Source organism: Zootermopsis nevadensis, unplaced genomic scaffold, assembly GCF_977971745.1.
Source record: "Zootermopsis nevadensis isolate Lab colony 2312 unplaced genomic scaffold, Znev_1.0 Znev_ptg000009l, whole genome shotgun sequence".
In the NCBI taxonomy this organism is placed as follows: domain Eukaryota; kingdom Metazoa; phylum Arthropoda; class Insecta; order Blattodea; family Termopsidae; genus Zootermopsis; species Zootermopsis nevadensis.
In genome coordinates, this window is record NW_028259141.1 from 3661313 (window position 1) to 3672130 (window position 10818).

Below are 10818 nucleotides of genomic sequence, written 5' to 3' on the forward strand. Positions count from 1 at the left end.
TATTTTGGCAAAGTAATATTTCAACGAACTTGTCGCCCTCATTGCACTAGTGGTTAATGTCGTCGCCACTGGACCCAAGGTACGCGAGTTCAAACACTGCTGAGGTTGATGGAATTTTAAGGGGTGATAAAAATCCATAGAACAACTTTCTTCGGAAGGGAATTAAAGCCGGCGGTCCCATGCCGTAGATTTATGGCACAAAAAACAATGAACGAGATGTTTCCTAAGCAAAACTCCCTGGTCATTTCTCACACAAGTCTCTCCTGATTCCTACTAGATGGCTATAGCAGACAAAGATAAGGATTGAGTAGAAATTTGGCAGAGGCAGTGGGCTGGTCGCTCACTACTGACAAATGCACACTTCGAAAAGACCAGGAAGACAGAATATCCTATCTGCATTACTATCGAAGAAGCAGTGCAGATAAATAAAACTATACACAGACTGAAAGATGACTCTACCGAGTACGGAGCACCATTAAACAAGAAGGAATGGTCTCATCAAGCGGAAAGAATAACTCTTGATGAAGTGAAAGACTTCAATTAACACACTGTGGAAATCTATACAGATGGAAGTAAACACCAGGGAAAGGTGAGTGCTGCCGCTGTTATCTTCAAAAATGGAGAACTAATTCATAGCTTAAAAACCAAGTTACCCGATCACTGCTCAAACAATCAAGCTGAGCAGATCTGAATTCTAGAGGCCTTGGATGCAGTAACAACTTTAAGGGAAATCAGCATTGAGGAAAGAATAGTAGCGGCGTACACAGATAGTCAAGTTTCTCTCGATCTACTAAAATACAACTTCAAACATGGCTTTGTAATATCTGAGATAAGAAAGAGATTAAGGAATCTCAAAGATCAAAATTGGACTATTCATTTTGGGTGGATCAAAGCACACATCAGAATTTTCGGTAATGAAATAGCGGACAGATTAGCGAAGGCAGCAGCAGAAGATGGTGGAAATGTAGTACATGCAAAGAAGCCTAAAAGTACAATTATTAAAGAAACAAAGGAGGAAGGGATTATAAAATGGCAAAATGAGTGGAGCGCCACCAATAAAGGAGCAGTGTGCAAGAAATTCTTCCCATCAGTGCGACAAACAATGAAGCTAAATATTGTAATAAGTCCTGAACTGGCAGCAATGACGACTGGACATGGCAAAAACAAATCATATCTACACAGGTTTGGAATCATTGACGACCCAACATGCTCATGCCTGAAAGCAGCACAAACAGTGGATCACCTCATCTATGACTGCGAAAAACTACAACAACTTAATAGATGCAATAGTCAGGAATGGCGGCACATGGCCATTGTTGCATGAAGAAATTGTTCAGAAATTTTTAGGTCATTTTAATACATTCATTGAATCCACTGATTATAATACAGTTTAGCACAGGAACATAGGTGCAAACGGTGGCAATGGATCATGATATTAGAGTTGTATACTCTATTGAAGTGTTTTATATTAATGCATGTAATATTGCAATCTTGTAATGGGGCATGCTGAATAAATGTAAATAAAAAAAGACAGAATACTTTCACTTGGTATCGCAAATACACGAGTGTGTGTACTGAAATATTTAGCAATAATAGTCTGGTGTGGGGGAACATTTTTTATTTCAACATTCTCAAGATAACAGATGATCGCTGCTACTTGCACTACATGACTGAAACTCTGAATACGTGTTCTTATTGGAGATCCAAAACTACCCAAAAATCTCAAAATTTTAATCACTTTTCGCTTATTTAAGACATGTTTAATTTGGCCCACAGTTTAACAACGCACTCCTCTGCATTTGTCTTATTACCAGTTATCTTTCGTTCTATGTAGGATTTGAGGTTGTGATGATGCAAGCAATTTTTGTTTTTTATTTTATCATACAAGTATGAAAGCCTATCTCAGTGTTCTGCTAACTTCTCACTGGAGTCGGCTTGCATGTTTATAAATATAAACAATTAGTCCTCTTTAACGACCGTAATAAAATAATGATTATCTGGCTTGCCACTTTGAATCACAAGATCTAAAATCACGACACTAATAAATATTTCACTTACACATACAGTATCATCATGGCACTACAGACTAATTATTCCGTGCTGACATCAAAGACACAAGTTATTTGATTACTCAAAATCAAATTAATACGCACTGTCACTGCATAATTCACCTCATTTAAAAGGCTCGTCCAATGTTAGATAGAGGTCTCTTTAACGTGTTTTATTCACGGCACTCCCAGTATCGAAGAACATATACTCATAGCTGAGTAGGTAACACACACAAAGCACGTTAACTTTGTTAATTGAAGTATCATTACGCAACTCTCTAACACATAAACGGAACAGACCTAGTGACACCTACAAACACAATCTGCTTTAAAAATAAATAATTCAGAGTTCTACAGTGTAAACAGCGATCTGGAATATAATTTAATGATGAACTCAGCAACCAAGAGTTGGTTCAGTGGGATACCAGGAAGTTTCAAGTCCGGTGTGACCTGATTTGGTTCAGTTTCAATTGCTTCAGTGTGAACACTCCCCAGATACTAAACACCAATCACAACTGACTTTCAAGAAAGAAAATGGAAAACAAGCATCTAACAAAATATACGTGGCAACACAGCTGTTCCCTGGTCTTTTATTCACTCCCTTAGTTCACTGTAGTTTTTGACAACACTTAATAAGACTTTGGGTAAACTGCTCAACTTCTTCCTGGCTGCTTTCGAACTGCGAGCTCTCCCAGTGAGGGAGGGTTTGCAGAATTACATTTATCAGTGCACTGGTGTTACCCTCCACATGGCTGGTTAATATTTCTGTTATGGGCACTGTCAAATGATTACTGCAACAATTTTATAGGATTAAGGTAGAACACGAGTCAGGAAACCAGGAACTGGCCCATTATCACAGAATACCACTGTAGTCAACACAGAACTAGAACATCGGTACACCGCTGATGATCACAACACACACTGGGCCAGCGGAACAGCAGTATACAAGCAAACACTAAACATATATTACAATAAGAAATAATAAATGACCACCCCATAATAATAAATGTTTAATGCTCCATGTAAAGCTGGTCCCAAGTTTACTTTTAGCATTATAAGGGAGAAACATCAGAACCACATTTCACACAGCAACAATAGATTTTATACAATCCACAGCCCATCCCATATTTTAAATTATTGATTTTAATTCTGTATCGTTTTTATTCTAATACTGCAACGTTCTGCATTACTGTTATTATCGTGAAGGGAAGCAACTGCCTGTCTGGAAATGCGTCCCATAGAAACCTGATCTTACAGCCCACAAATAATGCGAAGCAACGGACACAATTAATCTAGAGTCTGAGTGAACGAAATATCTGAGAAGAGTGTTCTGTGTCATTTTGCCCACCATAAATCCTACATGGACTGTCTTGGGTTTCAACCCGAGCCCCCACATTGAGAACTCGGCAACTAACCAAATGAGCTCTGTGGACATTTTCTAAGGTCAGTTGATGAATACAGCCTGCCATGATGGAATTATACTTATGGGAATAAATTCAACGTTCCAAATATGACCAAAAGTGTATCTTTAATCTCAATCTGTAAATGTAATGTAATATATGCATGTTCTTCAGCTTTCATGGCGACTGTGTACAATAAAATCCTCTCGGGCTATCAGCCGCATCAACTGGTTAACCAGTTGACGTGGCTGATAGCCCGAGAGGATTTTATTGTAATGTATTACATTTAACATCACATAATTTTGTTCACTGATGTATATTATTGTGACAGAAAACACAAAATCCATTCCATAATAATAATTTTTGGTAGAGCCTAAAACTGGTTGAAGCCTGTAGCCATTTATCTTCTAAGCAGTTTGTTGGTTTCTTGTCAATTTTTCAAACATATGTAATAAAATATCACTGATTGTGTGAGGCAATAATAAAAAGCATCATTACCTAACTTTATAATTTACACTGCATATATCAGATACAAGCTTAAAAACCAATGGAGGTTGTTATCACTGTGGTTGGGCGCTGCTCGTGGATTTCGTCCAAAGGAGGTGAAACAGATGAGAAACTGCAATACATATTACAGAAGTCACATCAAAGCAGGCAAATTAAAATGTACCGAAATATCCTTACTGCAGTGTTTATAAGACAACACAAATGTTATGTCTCTGAAAACATGATGATAAAATTGTACCTTCAATGTAAAACAAAGACCAAGCTCACGAAAATTAAACAACTCTCTGTGTTGTGTCTGACTCTGAATGTTCAATACAGCCTATCTCAGTGTCCAACATCAGACCTCACTCAACATAAATTTATTAACGTATAATTTCAGGTCCTCACAGTCATGAATATGAAGATGTGTTTCTTGTGGGCTGTCATGCCATCATGTGGCAGAAGTTTAACCACATTTCAGAGGTGCTTGCTGCCTGCATCATAATCTCCCTGATAATGGAGGTAGCATGCACCTCTGAAACGTCTGTAATCTTCTACAATATGACAGCATTACAACCCACAGGACAGCCACCTTCTTAAAAGGTATGTTTAAACATTTTCAACATGCTAAGTGGCCCATCCCCTGCGGAATGAAAGGATGTCCAGACATCAAACAGCTGCAAATATATTGGAGGGCAGGTGGGGTGCTAGAAGCGCCTCACTGGAAAAGTTCTCGTATGTTAAAAAATGTTACAAATGGCTAATGTCTGGACTAGCTGAGTAAATGCTCAGCTTCTAGAAGAGACTGTACTTCAAGAAGTTAACAACCCATTATGTTACTGATATCAGTCTGCAGTTCACAGTCATGACCATTATTTTGCTAATACCTGCCATTTATATGCATTAAGCAAGTTAAAGAATAAGGAAGTGTGAATGTTGAATCATACCAGAGTTACAGTGCACAAATATCAGCGAAGGCCTAATCAAAACAGCGACATTTATATTATTATGTTACTTGAAGGCAACATGGCCCTCAGGTTCAGCACCTTTTCTAAAAGTAATAGAACGTCAAAAATTAAACATTATTCCCATGCAACACAAATTAAATGTTGCAAATTTTTGTACTGACCTTGAAAGTGAGGCTGAGTGCCTAGTAACTGAGGGTCTTCATCATCATCATCGACAATGTTGTCATCGAGAAGCAGCAAGTACGGCAGAAGTACCGCCTTTGACCTGATGTCATCCCACGTGGTGTGCTGTAGTACAAATCACAAGCTTTAATGGTATGGAACAGCGTGCTTATTGCAGACTGAAGCCTGGCAAAGCAGGCAGACACGAGAGCACCTCAGTTTAAAAGACCCTTCAATTATCAAGCGAGCATGTACAAGGTTCATGAAATGAAGTCTTCTTTGTAAATACAAACTGTGCTCTTTGTAAGTGTTTTGCAATGTCGCATTTGCTGGGACGGAAGTTTCAAGTTGTCTGCTCATGTACTGAGAGGTTTACTCTGAAATTCTGACCTCCCAGCAAGTTTTGCAGTGTCTACCTAAGCCTGTTAATGTATTTTATTATGTAACTACTGCCAATGCTTCCAGAATTATTGCACATGAGATGTTTCATTAGGAAGAGCAATTCCCAGAGGGGCACAGAGCCTGGGTAAAGCAGTCTATGTGGGTCCATTCCATAAGATCGGCATCCGTAAGTTTTACTTTACTTAAACTGTACATGTATTCCCGTAATTTCACGGGTGTATTAAAGGACGCACGTTTAATGATGAGGACCATAAGCTACCGGGTGTTTCCGAATTAATCTGCTGACTCTGTGTGGTTATAGAGAACTATGATTTTTTGTTTATTCATAGTTTATTTAACGACGCACTTTCAGAAGCTCCGAGCATTAAATCCATTGATAAATCCTATTTTATTGTTTGGAAACACAAAACTAGCTTCGTTCTGTCGACTAACACGGATGCCACCAGATGTCTCAAAAGTAAAGTGCCGTACAATTTGTAGGGTTACCCAAATATCGGAAAGGTTTTTGTGGTAATATAATTAACCGCATTCGACCGGCGGATGAATAAAGCACGTAGTTTGGTGGATAAGAATAAAAAGTGTATGAAAATGCGCCCCACTGACAAGTTCTTGTGCACTCGAATGTTTTTGAAGCACTGGACTGACTACCAACTCCCGACAATTGGATTTTTCGCCTCAAAATCGAGAAATTAGGCTGTTCTCTGGGGTGACGTCAGAGCCCTGAAGCTGCTGGTCCAGGCGGAGATGAGGCCTACAGAGGGAGGACTTCGAAGTTTCCACCCCCACGGCCTCCTTGACTGCGGACATTGGCCACGAGGGCTGAGATACACGTAGTTTGATGGGTAAACCAGTTAGAAGGCGTTCACCACGACTTATAAGGTAGTGTTTATTCTTGTTCCTTCAACGCTCTATCAACTGATAATGTTGCGTATCCATTATTTAAATATGACAGGATGGTTATGAATGATGGATCGCGGGAGTACATTCTGTGCCTGCTTTAAAGTAACTGAGAAGAACAAGGAAGCTGGGGTTAGCCGGTGCCAACATGTTAGTTTACTGCGATTGGATGAAGCCGATATTTTGGGCGTGTTTTAAGAGGGGACAGGAATTGTATCTATTTTTTCTTTTAGAATATGGAGCCACAGATTTTCATTAATCTGACAGGCGGCTTCGAATGGCGGATGCTAAGTTTGTTATGAATTGTGAATGGGACAGGGCGAATGTGTAAATGGATTTTAGGAACTGCTAAGGATTTTGCCTTCCACAAGGTGGGGATTGTGTCTTTGAACGAGATTCGAACTGAAAATCGCTTGGATAACCTCTCAGCTTTGTCTTGAGTACTTCGTGGTTTTACTTTCGTTAAGTTAGAGAATTTTCTGGCGTTGAATCCAATTCTGCCTCAGATAATTCGTTGATGCGATAATTGTTCCTGTGCTCAAGCGTCTTCACGCTGCGGCCTGCTTTACCCTCGGTGGTCACGGGATACAAGGCTAGGTGGGCCCCAGAAACAGACTGAACGCAGAGAGAGAGGGCGGGAACTTCGCCCCGCAGCCCACAAAAAACCAGGATCACGATCGACTATGGCCGCCAGATACGGAGTGATTCGGATAAGCATTCGCGGACAGCCGACAAGGGGTGATTCTCCGACCTTTGGGTTGTCGCGGGGCTGACAATTGCCGACCGTGAGAATAATAAACTGTTCCGACGTTTTGTGCGTGGCCTCTGAGTGGGACGGAATATTTGCAACGACCTAAGCTGTACTAAGCGCACTCAAAGATAAAAGACAAATGACTTGTTCTTATGCTCATTTGCTCTTTAACGCGATGCATGCAAAATAAGCATATGTCTATGTTGGCTAATATATGATAGGTGGGTATTACATTTCTCATATATGCCTACAATTTGGACTTGACAATTTTATAGTTGTATTTGGTGTCTTATATTAATCCACAGTTCGTTCCAGAATCTCTTCTCTTTTTTTGTCAATTTTAATAAAGAGAGTTTTGTGAATTAGTACGCCGAATTCCGCTGGACTGACAAATCTAATTACTTTTTAAAAAGGCTTCCAGTGCACTCTGTTCATGGCAGATTTAATGAAGAAATATGGCTGATTTGGTTACTGGATCAGAGGGACAGGTTCGTATGCAGCTCGTAAAAGTATTGTAAATGGTTTCACTGCCTCATTTCATTCGTGATCTTAAAATCTGTGTTCCCTACAGCGTTCTTTCACGCAGGCGAAACCTTTCGACTAAAATCAATATTATTGTGCAGTAGCGGATGCACTCTATGGAGTACTCTTGGTACTATGAACAGAAGAGGGTTCATACTCGTTGTGCCATCTCTCGGGGAAACAAAGAAGTTCGACCGGTTTTGGCACCTCTATCAATAAAGTGAATCAGCATTATGATCTACTTTCATCACAGTTTCCGAAATTTGACATTTTAGATTCCCAAATTCTTTTGACCGTATAATCAGTGAAGTTTTGCCTAGAATTAGTAAGTTTAATCTTGAAACGATATTTAGGGATCGAATGTGCACGCTGATACTCCAGAGACCAAAGCAAGTTGCTTGTGCTTCTAAATGTCGTACAAGGGAATGGTTCAGTTGGTCAGGTCAAAAGGCGCTTATAAGGCTGTGAAGGACTTGATAAATCACACACCCAATAAATACTAAATAGGAACCAAGGAGCATAGGACTTTGATCAACCTAAGATGTTCCACACTTCTGTGACAGTTACAGTGCACAGATTTGTAGGTAGTTTTATCAAATGCATTTTGAGAGCTGTTTGAGTTCTGATATATGAGCCTGTGTGTGTCAGACATTTCTGAAGCCTTTCACAGTCTTACCAACGTCTGGCCCACAGACTTCATTGGAATCTACCAGGAAACACGACAGTGCTGCTGTCATGTGTGTATGGTGGAATAATTTTTAACTGCACATTCCAATTTTGGACACATTTTGTGCAAATTTGTACAGTGTATTGGCAGCTCATATTTACCCATCAAACTACGTGTATCTCAGCCCTCGTGGCTAATGTCCGCAAATACCTCAAAACAGTGAAGGAAGCCTTGGGGGTAAAAACTTGCGTCGTTAAATAAACCATGAATAAATAAAAGTGCATGGTCTAGTATAACCACACAAAATCAGCAGATTAATTCGGAAACACCCGGTAGCTTATGGGCCTCATCATTAAACGTGCGTCGTTTAATACGCCCGTAAAATTACCCCAGAAACCAACATCCGAACAGAGACTCGAACAGAGGACTGTTTTCGTGTCCGTGACCTTAGACCCCGTAATTTCCTCTCCGAAAAGAAAGCGTCAGCGTCTGGCCCACAGACTTCTTTGAAAATACTTCAGTGCTGGTGTCATGTGTGTGAATTTGAACTTCACATTCCAATTTTGGACACATTTTGTGCACCCTTGTATAGTGTATTGGCAGCTCATATTTACCCATCAAACTACGTACACCTCAGCCCTCGTCGCTAATGTCCGCCAACACCTCAAAACAGTGAAGGAAGCCTTGGGGGTAAAAACTTGCGTCGTTAAATAAACCACGAATAAATAAAAAATCAAGGAAACCAACGACCTAATAGAGACTCGAACCGAGGACTGTGTATCCGTGTCTGTGACCTTAGACCCCGAAATTTCCTCTCCGAAACTAAAGAACTTTTCATTGACGTCATTCTTTTATCGCGGTTGCGTTCCAGTGAACAGAAACCATCCTGTCGGGACTCGAACTCAGTGTCGAGGCCTTCCTTTCCGTAATCTCCTATTCGAAACAAAAAACTCTGATCCTGGCGCCCTTCTTCTGTCTCGCTTAGTTTCCGAGCTACAGGAACCGTCCTTGAAGGAAATCGAACAGAGGACACGATTCCCCAGAGTTCTGACCTTCTGGCGTTCTCTCATTAGTCAAAATGAATAATCGGGATTCGAAGCAAGGAAACACTTTTCCTCGCCCAGGGGCGATGGGTACAACAGTGCCCGGGCCCCTCAAAAAAAGTCTTTAAAATTAAACAAGTTTCTCCGTGGCATCCCAACAATTACTCCATTCACACACAGAAGAAGGCAATGGCAAACAACTTCTGGATCATCTGCCAAGAACGTATATGAACAGGTCCCAGTCCGAGAAAAGGATGGAAGGATCCTGTTCATATGGACCTGTCGTCAGACAGAACACTAAATAATAATAAAAAATAAAATACGACGTTATTTTTAAACAAGGGCAAATTCAATTACAAAATTTACTTCAAGCCTCTTTTCATCACCTTTAAATTTATTTCCTTTTACACAGAAAGTATTTAATATTAATTATTGGCTTCGTATATTTAGGATGGAGTGTAACCAAATTATAACTTGTAGTAATTAAAATTTGTATTTCTTTAACTACAAATAATGTGTAAATACGAAATGCAGTCGTTTTTATAAAATACGAAAACCTGCGCGAGAAAGATTGGAATTCGCAGAGCACACCTGTGACGCAGACGTGCAACAGTCTCGATTGGCATGCCATAAGGTTCATTTTTCATTTCTTATGCACGCCTGAATGAACCGAATTGAGCGCCTTTCTCACTGTTGCGCAATACGTGACGTCAGCGTTGTATGGGTATAAATAGCAGTTGCCAACCGCCAACTGCACTGAGAAATGGGACGAGGACTGCAGTGAGAACTGTGTTATTATTATATTGTAGTATACAAAGTGTTATTTTATATAGAATTTATTGGAAAGTGTTGTTATTAATGTTTTCTAAAGTACACAACACTGTAACAACTGTGGTACATAATATGACATCAGTACTGCAGTATAAGGCAGACATTAGAAAAAGAATATGAGTCCAGCCTGAACATTATCAGAAATGTCCTTACATAGGAAAAGTTAATAAAAGTAGTTTCTGATAAATTCTATATAAAAACACTTAAAGTACAACATACTGTTAACAATAAAGAGGTTTCACCTGTTTGAAATAAAATAAACAGTGATGTATTATAGATTTTAATAGTTTTATTGGCTATAAAAATTAATACTAAGAATAGAAAGATGTCACATGTTGCAATTATATTTTAATTTCTAACAAATGGGCATACAGAAAAGAACACATTCCATTATATGTGTGAAAATAAATATGGACAATTATTGGTTGAACATGGAAAATATGATTATACATGGTTTGCCAAACATGTAATATCATACAAAAAATTCCACTGCTGTTTAAAATACAAAACATGGTTTAGCTTTTGTTTATGTGTTGGAGGCTGGAACTGCAAGGACTACTACCCAGTTGGACAGTGAGTGTAAAAGTTTCTGTATAATAGTGGTTTTATTTAATAATAAAGAACTTTCAGTTTTAAACATC

General features: G+C 39.4%; 1 long non-coding RNA gene across 1 annotated transcript; it reads left to right on the plus strand.

Annotated features, from left to right (window-relative positions):
• The first annotated feature begins 4875 nt into the window (after window positions 1–4875).
• Window positions 4876–6125, plus strand: LOC147874379 (uncharacterized). The gene is made up of 3 exons (XR_015534305.1): window positions 4876–5367; window positions 5530–5632; window positions 6100–6125. It is a non-coding gene; the product is annotated as an uncharacterized LOC147874379 (long non-coding RNA).
• The last annotated feature ends 4693 nt before the right edge of the window (window positions 6126–10818 follow it).